General features: G+C 44.9%; 1 long non-coding RNA gene across 1 annotated transcript; it reads left to right on the forward strand.

Moving 5' to 3' along the window:
* Nucleotides 1–8,878: 8,878 nt before the first annotated feature.
* On the forward strand, nucleotides 8,879–14,948 carry LOC144165048 (uncharacterized). Its single transcript, XR_013321322.1, has 3 exons — nucleotides 8,879–9,115; nucleotides 10,324–10,593; nucleotides 14,561–14,948. It is a non-coding gene; the product is annotated as an uncharacterized LOC144165048 (long non-coding RNA).
* The last annotated feature ends 1,230 nt before the right edge of the window (nucleotides 14,949–16,178 follow it).

Consider the following 16,178-nt stretch of genomic DNA (forward strand, 5'->3'; position numbering starts at 1 on the left):
AGATGGCGTATCCGTCGCCGATTTCGGACCCGCATGACAACTTGCTACTTCTCGATATCTAAGCCATCCACAATCACTCCTCAGGCTTCATATTGTATAACTATTTTCGCACTGCTAGCGTCACTTCCATTAAATCCACCCTCAACTTAGTTGATCTGCCGGGCGCAGGAAAATATCCCGACTTTGTCTTTTGTACAAAAATATATCACGCTAATTCAACGCTCAGGGATTTGCTTGTTTTCCGCCCACATATCATTCGACCAACAACGACCATCTAATTAAAGGAGCCATGAAGAGAAAATACAATTTCGTTTATTTTAAAAGAACTAGGATTCAGTATCTCACTCAGCTCCACTACAGCCACAAAATATCTTTTTTAACGAAAAAAAAGCAACAAGTATTTAAAAACTTTGAAATTTTGCGCCACAGTGACGTGTTATGAGCAAGAAATACGTCATACGCACCAACAATAAAACATACTTTTCAGTGCGATAACTGCACGTTAGCATTCAACTGATGCAATCAAATGGAACTAGAGCCCCTTTAATGACGTTCAGTCATGTGTCGTGGCGACACGTTAGGCGGTCGCCAATCACACAAACAAGGTTCCGTGACGTCATAGACAAGTTGCGGGAAATTGGCTAGGGGGTCGCGACTGCTTCATACGTTTTCTTTAATATCTTCGTTATTTGTTCGAAGATTGCGATGATATTGTTATCATTGGTATCGGGACTAAGCAGTCTTTCTGACAAACGTATTTTTGTCTTCATGACTCCTTTAAGGCGTAGCCAGCCGCGGGACAAACTGCCGTTTCAACTCATTCATTCCTAAAACCAGCTGCGGCTGTAATCACCTCCCCGCCTGCATTGCCTCCATATTAAATCCAGTCCTGTCCAAGGTAGCTAGTCGTGGCCATATTACCTTATATTTTTGTTCCTTTTTGTGTGTATGTTGCGATTTTATGCTGGTATTTTCTTTTGTTGTGTAGACAACGTTTTATAAACATTCCAATGCTTTCTTTCTAGCTGCTCTACACATTTCAAATCTGTAAATATGTTTCTAACATGCAATCAAACTCCTGCTGCGTTGCCTGTACAGTGTTTTACCCTCACTCCTCTTTGTAATGCCAATGTGCCTTGAGTGTAAATAAATATACTAAATGAATAAATAATAATTTTCGCCCAAACTCTCTGGGTGTTTCCATACACGGGGAAGAATGGGAGAAAATTAGGATTAAGGTGGAATTTTTGTCATCAATGCTGATATCCGTACTATTATCGATTTTACAAAGCCCCGTGTTCAGCTGATAGCCTGTTGGAAAGTAATGTTCCCCAAGGAAGCATAGAGACTATTGGTTGAGAATGGGGAAAATGGTTCTTTCATGATAATTACTCTTCACCTCGCTTGGGGCCAACACAGTCACCGTGCCATCACATATACCCACCAGAAAATAGGACCAATCAGACATCGCATGCACCGTGTCAGTACGTCCATCATGCCATCATGTCCGCCGAGTCATTAGGTCTACCTTTGTGCAAATAAGCCCAAATTTGAGCTTTCACTTCTACCACGGAAACGCATACACCGTTTCGTTTTATGTCCTAATTCTTATTCATTCATCCCGCAATTCTTGGTACAGAAAAGGCTTCCTGTTATAAAACACTTATTTTGCCCAATTTTAGAACAAATGAACATTCGTCTACAATGTAAGCTTGTTTCTCCCTAAACTTTTAACTTGTAATTATTTTTCCATAGACAGAGCGAGAAGTTTCAGAACTTCGTGATTTTAGTGATAAAAAGTTTGGTATCTTTTAAGAAGAGTTGGGTTACACGTCGTTGTATGTTGCCGGACCTGTTACAATATTGAATGATAAACATTTTCAACTCCCAATTCGTATACTGCCAAAATATTATGAGCAATCTTAAAATACTCTAAGCTTGGGAGCAAATCGGTCAGTTTGAAAATTGCCAGAAACACAAAGATTACTTGGTCTGCACAAAACGTGTATTGTATGTACATGGACATTGTATGGACTTAGGCAATATTATTCCCATTGTGGTACGCGAAGAAAAAAGTCCCAAGGTGAGTTTTCTTTAAAACGGTGGAGGCCACCGTTGTAACCCAGCCTATTCGCGCTACACACATTCCTATTTCGTTCTTCATCCTAACCTTATCCTAAGAGGAGCGACTGCCTTTAAGAATCCTCCTTGTTCACGCAAGAACTCGATTTATGCATAACTTTTGTTTGCTTCAGCCATTCGAGTGATGGGAGTGTCTAAATTCTCTGCCCAGGTTGCAGTTCAAACTTTGGCAGTGCTATCAGCACTATTCTCGCGACTAATTTTGTGCATGTTTTGCTTTGTCGGAGTGCACTTCTGGAACCTGGCATCATAAAAGTAAGGGAGTCACCCTTGAGAAGGAAACTCGATGACGCTCAGACGCGCGCGTGCACACCCCGGCACATGCACACACCCACGAATGCACACACACACACGCGCGCGCTCGCACACGCACGCGCGCACGCATGCACGCACGCACACGCGCACACACGCACGCAGACGCACACACACACGCGCGCGCGCGCGTGCATCAACTGGGGCTTCGCCACCCATCGTTTCTAAGCCCGCAGGTGGGATACGCAGACGCCAGTGTGATCTGACGAAGAGTGAAAACTACGGGTTCCACCTAGCAGAAAGCAGCAGCAGCAGCAGGAGCAGCGCCCTGAAAACCGTGCGGGATGCTAAAGAAAGCTTCGCTTTAAAAGTGTCGGAACGTCAACCTTCTGACCATCCATTAATGAACGGGCTGGGCGGAGTGCGCGAGCGGAACTTCTCATGCGGCCGTCGAATCAAGCGCCAACCATGCCCTGGTGAGGCGCTTTCACAGCTTGGAACAACATTCGCTGAATTGCGTTTCCAAGTCTCTATCGCCGCGGTACAGCTGCAATCTGGGCTGACTGGGGCGTAATTCTAGGGGCGAACATGCACCTAACTTTACTGGGAGTGCATGGCCTTCGTTTGGTCGTTGCTGTTGACCATTAGCAGTACCTTAATGGCAGAGCTGCGGCGCTCATCTCTGCGCATTGCGTAGCAACGGCTGATGCGGGAGCGGCGAACCACGCCTTTCGAATACGCGCCTCACCGCCTGGCAAGTTAATGCCGAAGCGAGAACTCTCTGCGATGAACGAAACCTAAAGCCCCGAGTTTTAGTAGAGGCCCACAACAGTCCCGGCATCGGTCTTTTCGGGACCATACGTAAAAAGACAGAGAAACAGAAAACGTAGAGATCGTCATTTATGCCGCTCCGCGGGCCCTCTGCTGTCTAAATCTGTAGTGTTGGTATGTCTGGCTCTGCGCAATAAATATTTAGTCGGTTTGTGCTCATCCATTCCTTCTCATCTCCTGAAGTCCCTCTATGTGGCGCTTTGTGTTTCGCGCCATCGAACTCATTTATCACTCAGGAGCATCAACGACCTTGTTGGCCTATATTAGCCTGTAGGCTAATATTAGCCCTATTAGCCCGCCGGTTTTTCGCTGCACGAATACATCGAGAAAATCAAGAAGTGCGAATAATCAGATCGCGAGTTTGGCCGTCGATGAAAGCGTGCGGGCGGAGTGGTTCCTGCCTTCTGCTTCAGCCGTTGGAGGCAGCTTCTGGATGACGAGCACCACGCCCGACTGGAAAGCCTCTAAAGCCCGCCAGCAGACACACCGCTCGCTAACAGAGGCCGGGTATACTCCTGCAGAGATCCTCTGAATTATCTCATTAAACGCGTCCACTGGCGGCTCAGCCGGCTCAGGGCACACTAAACTTTTTAACACCCTATAAGGTGCTAAAAGGGTGCACTCAACATTTTGCACCCTTTTTGCACCTTTTAGGGACCAAAACATTGCTCTGGCACCCAATCATGAGGGTGCCACAAATTAAGGGGTGTAAATCTTAACATTTTTGCACCCTTTAAGGTGCTAGAAGGGTGTACTGAACATTTTGCACCCTTTTTGCACCTTTCAAGCGCCCAAATATTGCTCGGGCACCCCACATCGAGGGTGCCAAAATTCAGGGGTGTAATTAACAGTTTGAAAGGGTGCTACGACCGTTAAAGGGGTGCTACAAAGTATTTCTTCTCGATTGGGGTGTTACCACGGCCCCCTATCATTAGGGTGCCTAAAAGAACGGTGTGTGAATGCAAGCATGCAAAATTGCACAAAAACAGGCTGAATGTTTAATCGGAACATTGCTGGCGCTAGGCTGGACAAGGACGACGAATTACACACAACTGGAGCGCACACTACCAACTGATTTATTAATCACAACAAATACAACCTATAAAGGAAAAATTCAGATGACGTGAAAGGTGGAGTTAATCAATCTCGCTGAAAATGAATACAATATTTGTCATGCGCATGCGCTTGCCTACGAACTGTCAAGTAGTGCCATCTCAGTTGTCGACAGTGCAATCGATGGCGAACTGATACAGTCTTTTTCTTTTCGGATGGCGTAAGCTTCCCATATCTCGCGGGTGATCGTTTCTGAAGATTCAAAGAGGATCGTGGTGCTTTCGAATTTCGCAGAGCACCCATGTCTGGCGCAGTGGGCAGCCAAGTGTCCTGGGGCTGAGACTTGCTTGCACATATTGTTGTGTTCTCTGAGTCGTTCGTTAACGCAGCGTCCAGTTTGGCCAATGTATGCCTTCTTGCATGACAAAGGTATCCTATAGACAACCCCCGAGCAGCATGCGACAAACTTACACGTGTGCTTAATGCCACACCCTGTTTGTTTAGCATCTCTGGTTTTGTTAATCATCTTGCACAGCATTTTTAGTTTTTTGGGAGCAGAAAAACCTTGCAATGGCGCACAAGCTCGGTAGCGGTGCAGAGGACGAGAAGGTCGTATGCACTGCAGAAGGGATTGAATGTGTCAAAACCTTCAAGCCGATAAGCAGGAGCAAAGCAGTAGCCGTGAAACAAACAGCCGATTTCTTACAAGGCAACAATATGAAGCTGATTTTGACTGACAAAACTGGCAGCTTCGCAGTGCTTGACGAGGAAGACTTCAGTCGAAAAGCGCTAGAAGCAGTGTCTAAGAACTTCGACTTAGTTGAGGGCTGCAACAAGCGAAGGCTCACAGGCTTACGAAGGAAAGCGGAAAACTTGTGCGAGGGCATGGGTTTGGAAAGCCTTTCAAAACGTGTCAAGGCAGCAAAAGAGCTCAGCCTACAGCCCTTCTTCACTATAAAGACCCACAAGGAAGATATGCCCTTCCGGACAATTGTCGAGGACCGAAACACCTGGCAGAAAGAAGTCGCAAGGTACTTCCAAGTGCACCTCCGAAGGCTTCACGTGAGCGACCCATTCCTGATAAGGGACTCTTGTGATGTGACGCTTTTTTTGAGCAAATCGCCGGCGATCCCATGCTTCTCCGTGGACGCAAAGGACCTTTTTTACAGCATCCCTCGAGAACGCCTTCTGGTCGCTGTTGAGGAGGCTATTGACTCCTACGGACCTGTGAAATTTCAGAATGAGGCAGGCACTCCGAGCAACAACTTTGTGCACTTAATCAAGTTCCACCTCGAGTCCTTGCTGATCAACCACGACGATGATGTGTATGTCCAGTCCGACGGAATTGGAATAGGTTCGTGTATAGCGCCGGTGCTTTCTGACATATTTTTGGCACAAGGCAACCGCATTTTGGAAAGTGTATTACCAGATTTGCATGTGCAGAAATGCTTCAGGTATGTGGATGATTTTTTGGTTTGCTTAAAGCCAGGTACTGACATTGAAAGCAGCATCCCTCCAATCATTGCAGCATTTGAATCTGCGCACCAGGGCCTTGATTTCACATATGAAAAACCTGTCAATGACGCCATTCAATTCCTTGGCATTAACTTGAAGACGGGACTGTCACACACGTGTTGGTGCTATCGCACGAGAGGAGAGAAGGCGCTGCTGCCATACGATTCGGCGCACTCAAAGTTGATTAAGAGAGCCATACCCACTTCTTGCATGTCGCAAGCCATCAAAAAATCCTGCGAACAGAGAGTCACTGAAAGTCTATCTTTTCAAATTGACCGTCTAACAAAAAGTGGGTTCACTAATCAAGTAATTGTCTCTGTTGCAGAAAAAGTGTTAAAAAGAGTGATAAAGAAGATTAACACAGAGAAGGACAGCAAAAAATCAAAGAAGCGGCCGACCGTTCTGCAGTACATCCACAAATTTTCCCACAGGTTAAAGAAGGTTGGCACGAGGCATGATGTCCCGGTTGTTTTTTCTGCTCCCAAAAAACTAAAAATGCTGTGCAAGATGACTAACAAAACCAGAGATGCTAAACAAACAGGATGTGGCATTAAGCACACGAGTAAGTTTGTCGCATGCTGCTCGGGGGTTGTTTATAGGATACCTTTGTCATGCAAGAAGGCATACATTGGCCAAACTGTACGCTGCGTTAACGAACGACTCAGAGAACACAACAATATGTGCAAGCAAGTCTCAGCCCCAGGACACTTGGCTGCCCGCTTTTCCAGTCATGGGTGCTCTGCAAAATTCGAAAGCACCACGATCCTCTTTGAATCTTCAGAAACGATCACCCGCGAGATATGGGAAGCTTACGGCATCCGAAAAGAAAAAGACTGTATCAGTTCGCCATCGATTGCACTGTCGACAACTGAGATGGCACTACTTGACAGTTCGTACGCAAGCGCATGCGCATGACAAATATTGTATTCATTTTCAGCGAGATTGATTAACTCCACCTTTCACGTCATCTGAATTTTTCCTTTATAAGTTGTGTTTGTTGTGATTAATAAATCAGTTGGTAGTGTGCGCTCCAGCTGTGTGTCATTCGTCGTCCTTGTCCAGCCTAGCGCCAGCAATGTTCCGAGAAAGAAACCAACAAGCCCCATTTCAAGCTCTGAATGTTTAAACCGCACATTGCACTATTTCACCTCCCGTTGAGAGGTTGAAATATGAACTCTCCACATAGACCAGGGGAAATGCTCTAAAATTGCTGTTCGTAATTTGAACAAAACATGCTGAAAGTTTAAATTCCACTCTGCACTAATCTACTTCTTCGAGTGTATCACAAGGTTCGTTTCGATGTCTGGGCGCACGGGAAGGGAAGGCCACAAAATGCCTCTTGTAGTCCTATAAATAAAACTTTTACGCGAGGCATCGGTGTCCTCAACGAAATCGAATTTACCTAAGAATTTGTTCCCGTACTATTATGCCCCGGGCAAAAAGTCCAACAAGACTTTCTTGTTGGGCTCACAGCACGCCTGTGGGGCCAATACGAAGTTCTGTCGGCACTCTATCGTTCCAATAGCCTAGTCTTCCAACAGGGAGTTTAACCTTGATGGCGTTTGTGGGGCCAATAAGAAGCTCTGTCGGCACTCTATCGTCCCAACAGCGTAGTCTTCCAACAGGGAGTTTAACCGTGATGACGTTTGCCGGCTCGCTAACACGATCAGTGAACGCCAACAGACGCCTTGTTCGTAATCAGCGGCGCGAGCGCGCCATCAGACAGAATCGACAGACGCCCTGAAGGTGGTTTTTAGGGCCTAAACAGCAGCGTCTATGTCGGGCATAGACGCTAGACGTCAAAGTTTGTGTTCTGAATTTTCCCTTCAATAAGTAACAGTCAGACGGACGATAACATACCGATGTGAAGATATGCTTTGGCTCATACCACGGCAAGCACAATCGTTTGTGGCTGCAGCCGATCGGTTGCTCTTCGTCCACAACAAACTGAATCGGCTGCACAGCTTTCTTCGAGGGCGTGTATGCAGGGGTTCTATCTTCCTTTTTTGCGCAGGCCGACGGGGGCGGTCGTGTAAAATCATTTTCGCTCGTCGCTGCCGTTCTGCCTACCTGTTTGCTGTACCTATTACGTCGCCGCCACCGCATGCTTCGGTCGCTTTCTAATAATCCCCACTTGTTACAAACTCAGAGGTTTTTGCACTGTTAGCAGTCGTTTTACACGAAGGGTTTGATGCGCCTGACATGCCAGGAGTGACATCGCTTTTAGTATTAGCGTGTAGTTGCTGGTCTGCAAGACGGTGCCGGACAAACAAGCGTTATCAACGCCATAATTCTAACGGCACATTCCATTTATTTCGTGGCTACCGTGGCTTGCACAGGAAAGGTCGGGTTGACTGCGATAGCTTTTCTTGAGTCAAATAAGGAGCTTTGGCTCAATCGCTTGCAGCGCTATCAATGCGGCCTCGTCTGCAAGACCGGTGCGTGAGAAACAAGCGTTAGGACAGCCAGAATTTCAAAAATGTAGCATAAACTAAACACAAGCGACAATATTCGTTGACAACTTACGTAAGTATAGAGTTCTTTTAGGCGCCCCAAACACCGCCCGCCGACATAGCTGAGTGTTAACGCGTCCGTTTATTGTTTTGTAGGTCAATGGTTTGATTCCTCGTCGAACCTGTTTTTTTTTAGGTGAGGGTTTTATTAGCTCTTTTTTTTTACCAGGGTGAGCGCCTGTTCCTTGCTTTTTATCACGCCGACATTTACCGCCCTCTTTCTAAACCCAAAGTAGCTCGTTTTCTCGCACCTTCTCTTGAGAAGCCCGCCGTGAAAACAAAACCAAAACAAACGTCAAAACCTCTTTACAATATCAGTATATATGTCAATTACTTTATGTGTATTCAATTTTTGTGTTTAAAAACCTTAAATTTAAGTTATAAACACATTTCAGACTTTGAAAGCAGAAGGATAATTACCAACATTACAGTACTAACACAATTTTCGTCAAACATAGAGGTGCTGCATTTGAAGTCTGGCAACTATCTCTCACTTTTTGTGTGTTTTTTCATGGCGTTTTGTGCCGAGTGGTTGCTGGCGTTATAGTGCCTAGAATACTGGCGTGATTTGATCAGTTTTATCTATTTCAAGCTTAAATCATAGTTATAAAATCTTTATGGGTGATGTCTACCCTTCCAACCTACGCGTGTGTTGAACATGGGGACCCCGGAAGAACGATCATCGCCGGATAAAATACTGCGCGTCAAAAGTGGATGACATTGCATCAGAACAAAGCGGGTTCGTGTGTCCGCGAGATGAAGACGACAGTGAAGGAGAATTGTACGTTGGAAACATCGTTTTTGCTCGGGTAAGTACGCATTTTTATTATTCTGTATTTGGTTGGAACGAGTTCTGGTGTTTATGGGTCAGTAATTCGCTAGACCCCGATCTCGTTTGCTCTGAGAGCCTACGTGAGTTAGTATACTTGTGTGGCGCCCAGTCCACCGTTTCCGCAGAAGTCAGCATCAATTTACACTGAAGCTAGACCTTGGCTACGATGCTCGCGCTGTGGTACACGGCTGCTAATAATTTCACATCACGCAAGGCTCTTTAACACAGGGGCGTTTGTTTATGTGTCTCTCAAACAGTGCCTTTGCGGTTGCAGATCGCAGTCGCAATTTCGCGTGAGTGGCACAACGCTGTGATTAGTCCTTCCTCGTGAATACCCGCGGTATACCAAGAAATAACATGAACAGGAGGTTCCCTGGAAGTGCATGTGAAAAAGCGTACACTTGATTCCATGGCTGGCGTCTCGTAGGTGTTGTATATCCCCCCCCCCCCTACACGAATTCCGTGCAGTGCGCTTCGCAGCTATTTTGCTCGCGAGACCGGCGACCGTACGCCTCGCGGTCTTCGGGCCGCGAAGAATTCACATACGTGCAAATTGAAGGTGAAATGCGCGCATGTGGCCTCGCAGGGAGTTAGCATAGTCTCGGGGTAGTGGGGGAGATTTCACAACGCCTACATGGGGCCTGCCGATTCCGTCAGAGTGGCTCTCGGGAAGTCTGGGGCATTATACCAGAGACATATGTATTGTTTAAATTAGTACAGAAAATTGAGCGAATTCGCAAGTTCTCGTTTTCTCAAAACCGCAGGCCATACAGAGACTAACAAGAAAGCTGTAGGCACTCACTCAACTCGATTTATATTGGAGAATTGAACGTGCAGATACAAGTCAGACATTGAAATGGAGGAGCCTCAACTATCACACACCAGTTCCGATTGAAAGCAAGGGATACAGATGAGCTGCTAGCATGCGTTCCATGCAAATTAGCTCAGCAGTAAGCTTTGCATATATCATGCATACCCCACTCACAGTACCTGCGGGTCTAATAAATACATTCTTACTGTGACCTAAATTTCACTTGGGGTGTTCTGTGAATGTTCTTATGAGTGCCTTGGAGGTTACTGTCTTTAAACGAGTACAAATCTACTTGATGTAAGCATTCGTGCTTTGTGTGTGCTCTTCTTGTATTTCAACAAGTGTCAGCACACTCACAGATTATGCACCTGCAGGTGCTGCTGCTGGCTGTCCTGGGTCAGCTGCCTTCCAGTCCAGTTTCAAAGGCTTTGCCAGGGCCTCCCTTGGCCAACCGACACTGCACCTGCTGTACCCAAGTACTGCCTGGCCTTTCGTTGGTGCTCCGTACGCTTTGCCGCCAGGAATGGTCATTCATCCATCATCTGGCCGCTTGGACCACCCGTTCAGAAGTCAGCGCATTTGCTTGACACATCGGTCCAGGCAGTGCTGCCATATCGGTGCACCCACCAATTATGTACTTTCAGGTTAGTTATTGCATGTTGTGGAACCTGCCATGATGTATACCTGTTAGCAGTGCTGTGGCCTCTGATTATTTGAAACATTTTCATGAAGCAGTGCTGCGCGTTTGGAGCGTGTCATTGCTTAGCAGAGATTTGAAGAGAATCTGGGGCCGATGACTAAAGGGCAAGAAGAGAAATTGAACTGACTTTGAAGCAAGTATTCGTATGTAATCAAGCCAAGCAAACATTTAGGATCTTTCGATATGGTTTTGAACTTGCAATACAAACTGGTCTACTTCAGATTATACTGGTATTAATCATACTATACCGAAAAGTACATCCCCCAGTCTGTAGAATTCCGGCAGCGCTTTTTTCGCAGTCTCTCATTACAGGCAATATTCTCAATGATTGGAAGATAGTCGAGGTAGCACCAATCTTTAAATCAGGTGACGGTATTTCACCATTAAATTTCCCTACCAAGCACCATATGCAAGGTCGGGAAACATTTCATCCACTCCCAGGTCGCTAATTATTTATAAAATCACAATATCACATTCGAATACCAAGGTTTTCACAAGGGTTACTTGAGAAACACAACTTTCAGGATTTGTTCACGATCTACATTCATCCATTGACGCAGGCTTACAAACTGCGGTAGTTTTTCTTGATTTTTCTAAAGCATTCAATCGCATTGCACACCACAGACTACTTCTCAAACTTCACCCTAATGTCCTCAGTTGAGTGAAAGATTTTCATTCTTCTCAAATGCGGTTTACTTCTAATAACTATATACTTATTTTGCTCGTGCCACTTTGTTGTTCCCCCCAGGCAGGTTTCTTGGTCCTGTCTGTCTTCCATGTAGCATATCCTCCCATGTAGGTCTATTTGCAGATGATGTTGTAATGTATCACACAATTTCTTTCAACTACCACCGTCAATGCTTTCAATCTGATCTTAACACAATTAACTCCTGGTGCTGCAAATGGCTAATGTCGCTTATCTCTAGAACAAAGTGCGTGACTTTAACGGTGGCAAGTCTCGAATTGTAAATACTTACTTCATTAACAACAGCCTGATTACCTCTTGAGACAAAGGTGTTTTGGTAGGCCGGTAGGAGAGGGGGGATTGCATGGTGGATTTCAAAAGGTAGATCGATTGGGAAAATAAGAAGTGTGATTAATATTTTCATTTGCACTCCGAAACTCGCTTTATTTCATATGTTTAACCCACTGCAGTATCTAGGGTGGTGTGCTGTGGAGGCGAATGTCGGTTAGATACCGCTTGGTGTGGCCGCTTTTCAAATGGAGGCAACACGTAAAGACGCCCGTGTTTTGAGATTTCGGTGCGCACAAAAATACCCAGGTGGTCAAAATTAATGCGAAGCCTTCCCCTACAGTGCTCCCCATATACCAACTGTAGCTTTGGCGTGTTAAACCACAGTTTTTTTTATGATTTTGGTATACAGTCGAACACGGATATATCGAACTCCAAGGGGCTCGCGAAAAAATTCGATATATCGATAATTCGATATATAAAATACGCCTATCTGAAGATTATCTGACAAATACGCACATCACTGAGAGTTTTCTGAAGTCATAGAAAACGGTAGTTTACCGTTTTAACCATCAAATGATGGAAACTCCGAACCGCAGCATGATGACCACCGCACTTTATTTATCATTGAAATGTCTTTGAGCTTCGCTTGTTTTTTTTTTCTGCGTCGTAAAAGTTGCCAAATTGTCTTCAAGATTGCAAACACGCACAAATGAGAAAATCAACGCTGTACACTGTGCCACAACAGAGGTGAATAGCGCTGACGGAACCTCGGCTGCAGTAGGCGGTTGGGAATGTTGTCAGCCACTGAGTGGCGTTATCTTCAGTATCCGAACCGAACACCTCCCCAATCTGGAGGCGTGCAACGAAGTCGCTTTGCACCCGACACGCTCCGGAATAGCCGGGGCGGGTTGTGCTGCATTCGCCTTTACGGCAACGTTGATGCGTGCTTTGCCGTCAAAACTACTTCGAGGAATTTCGAACGCCTTTTCAACCAACATCTTTTCAGCAGCCTGCACCCGACGAATTCCCGCCTTCATTGCTCCGAAATGAATGCCTTGACAAAACAAACATACAACGCCGTATCGGTCTCCCTGCACGAGCCACCAAACAGCTCAATCACAGAAAAAGAGTGCCTCCGGTCACTTTTTTTTGCTCCTTTATGTCCTTTCGCCCCAACCACTATCCGCGTTCTAGCTATCACGGAGCTGCCCCTCGTGCTAGCGTGAAAACAGCTGTTGAAGGCCATCGAAGCGACATAATGCCGCGGACGCCGCCTCTGTCTCACCAAGCCAGGCAGCTCCTGCGATGAGTCAACATTATCATCAACTCCACCCCATCAGAGGAAGCAAACTTTCAGGGGCACCTTCGGCGCGGAATTCGATATATCGAATTTGCCCGTGATCAGGAGTTCGATACACGCGCACAACAGCCCTATACTTTTGCATGGGATCTTCAAGGGGATGTTTTCACTGTTCGATATAGACAATAATTCGATATATCCGTGTTCGATATATCCGTGTTCAACTGTATTACCAGCTGCTGTAGCAGGTGCAACATAAAAGGGAAATTATACATGTTTCCAAGAGCTAAATATAAAGGCCATATTGAAGTGCGTTTATGGGTCTATCTCATAGCAGTAGTGAAAGGTTGTATACTCTGGTGCAGGTTAAGAATGGCAATGGCTCATGTAGTGTAGTCCAGTGTTTGACGGAATGCCGTGTAGGCAGGTAAAAGCATTGTTGCAATGATGAAACGTAGGTCACTGACCAAGTCAAGAAAGCCATTTAACGGTTTGGCGCTTGTTCACGGTGAGCATGTGTCGTGGAAAGCGAAGCTATATATTGGGCTTGCATAGATATGGTGCAGATTGCCATCCATTATGTTGGGCGTCGTCTGAACGATGAGGGACTCGAGCAGTAATCGAGAAGATAGATTGCACTCAGTTGTCAGTAATTTTGTCTTGTTCCAGTCGAACACGTGTCCCGTCCTCTCACAGTGCTCTGCCAGTGGATTTGTTTTTGCATGGCCCTTGTTCACTTCGTTCCAGTGCTGCGATAATCTTCTGTGCAGATTGCCAGTTTCGCCAATGTACACTGATTTGCATTCAGCGCATGGAATCTAATAAACAATACCCGGAAGCTTGGAGCGTGAGAGGGGGCCTTTCACGCTGACAATGTCAGAACGCAGCTTGCTAGTGGGCAAATGCACGATGTATGCACTGCATTTCTTGAAAATGTGTGCGAGAGTTTCACCGATGTGTGGGACGTAGGTAATTGCTGCACGTTTTGATGCAGTCGTTGTGGCTGCCTAAAGCATTATATTCAGAAAGAAGCGAAGAGGGCGACTAGCAGGAATCCGCATTGACATTAGCAGGCAGAAGCGTCCACAAGGCCTGTGTCAAAACGTGCTGCAATTCTCGTCCTACTCATCAATCAAGCTTTTGCACGCATTTTCAAGAAACACATTGTGCACATCGTGCACGTGCCCGCTAGCAAGCTATGTTCTGACATTGTCAGCGTGAAAGACCCCCTTTCACGCTTCAAGCTTCCAGGTGTTGTTTATGTTTTGAACGAAAAAAGTGCCATTTAAAGGTGACACCTCCTTCCTTGCCGATTTGTGATGCCTGATTGTTCAGTTTGTGGGGATAAGTTTAGCAGATTGCTCACATGTCTAACCTGTATTTGTGCTTGAGCAGTCAAACGCTGATGTTAGCAGTGAAGTAGGTGAAAATTGCAGTTTGATTGTAGTTGTGTGCAGATTACCTACATTGTGTTAATTCGTAGAAAAGCAAAATTGAGGTAACCCTGCTAACTGTTCTGCATTGCAGCATTTTATTATGCGAACGTTACGGAGTTCAGCTGCTTGTTAAAGGTGAAATAAACAGTGGTACAAAAAGAAGAGCATCTACTAAACAGAAATATCTTCACAATCGCAGGATGCCAACGGTCCGCCTACCATCTTGTGTCCTGCATTGTTTCTGCTGGCTGGAGCGGCTCATGGAGCATTTTCCAGCTTCTCAAAGTTTGTGGTCAAGCTCTCCTCCAAGTGAAAGATGCCGCAGAGGGATCTTTTGTTTTAATGCCACAATTTCACGTGCTCAGTAGCAAATTTACTCGTAAGGCTTTTTAAATATTCATCACCCAAGAAGGCATGTTACCTTCGTCTTCGGTGGAATGTGTCTGCACTCAGGTTATTTGTGACAGAAACAAGTGGACCACGTCGTGAGAGTCATTGAGGCCTTGCTGATTGTGCATGCTTCTGAAATGACATTTTCATTCGGCTGAATACTTTCCAAATATTACGATTTGTGAACAAATTATGGTGATGATTAGTTGTACTACAGTGCAGGAAGGAAATGCCAACATACGTTTTAAGCGCCTCTGGTATTTCAGATCGTTGGCTGGTGAGCAATAAAACAAAACTGAAATTTTTTAAAAGTAAAATCAAATATTCGTTGTCACCAGTGCATGACCATAGTAAAAGCTATCTAGTCACCAAATTTAGAATTATACACGAAATGCCAAGAAAAATAGGGAAATAAACTAGGCAGCTCGCTACAATAAACCAATTCGTAAAATTCCTCAATGTCTATAAAGTGATGATTCAGGCAGGTTAGTTAAGATGTCAGTGGGTTTACACGCCCAACTTGCAGGGAAGCACATGAGCTCTCAATATTAACATGTTTTTAGTGAAGACCGTCTTCCTTCATTAAGCTGCTTTGCACATTGATGCCAGTCTGATAAATGTAGTCCTGAATTTTTGTTATGATCAATCTTTGTATGGGAACCATATATTTTTATATGATGTCGCTGTGTATTTCTGAAACTGTATCTAGTCACTAATTCCAATTTGTTGTGGTCAGGTTTTTTCAACTAATTCGTAGCTTTTTTAACAATTATGGTATATTTTGTGTTCCTAAAGGAATGCCTCATTGCATGTTTAGCCATGTAGTGTTGAAAGCGTACATTTTGCTTCAAAGTGGAATGTCGGGCTAGCAACAAGGTACTTCGCGTGCTGCTCACTTTCATTCATGCCGTTATTTTTATATTATCATTTAAAATTAAAAGCCAACCAATTTGCTGTCGTTTTAAATTTGTCACCTACTTTATACTTTTTTTTCAACTTTCTGTAAGGATTGACTATCCATATTTTTATGATACCATATTTTATGATACCATATCCATATTTTTATGAGCTGGTACATGTTTGAATGGATGAAAAACCATAGGAAAACCCAGGACACAGAAGAGAACGACGGGACAAACTTGTGCCGTCATTCTGTTTTAACTGTTTCCTGTGTTTACCACCGGTTTTTTATGCATTCAAACATTTTTTATGAGTTTGTTGAACAGTGATTAGTTCAGGTGCTCAAACAATTTTTGGCTGCGAAGGCTCCCTGTAGCATTTATATAAGTGCTCTCTGCTCTTTTTTTGAGCCAATACCCCATCACCAGTCTTCTTTTGTAGAAATGAAGTTGAAATAAATATTTATTTGCATTGCTTTACATGTTTTGAAAGAATTTCTTGTTCATTCTTGTTTCTTTCAACCCTGT

This window comes from Haemaphysalis longicornis, unplaced genomic scaffold (assembly GCF_048455015.1).
Source record: "Haemaphysalis longicornis isolate Haplotype H1 unplaced genomic scaffold, Haemaphysalis longicornis Haplotype H1 scaffold_14, whole genome shotgun sequence".
Taxonomy (NCBI): Eukaryota; Metazoa; Arthropoda; class Arachnida; order Ixodida; family Ixodidae; genus Haemaphysalis; species Haemaphysalis longicornis.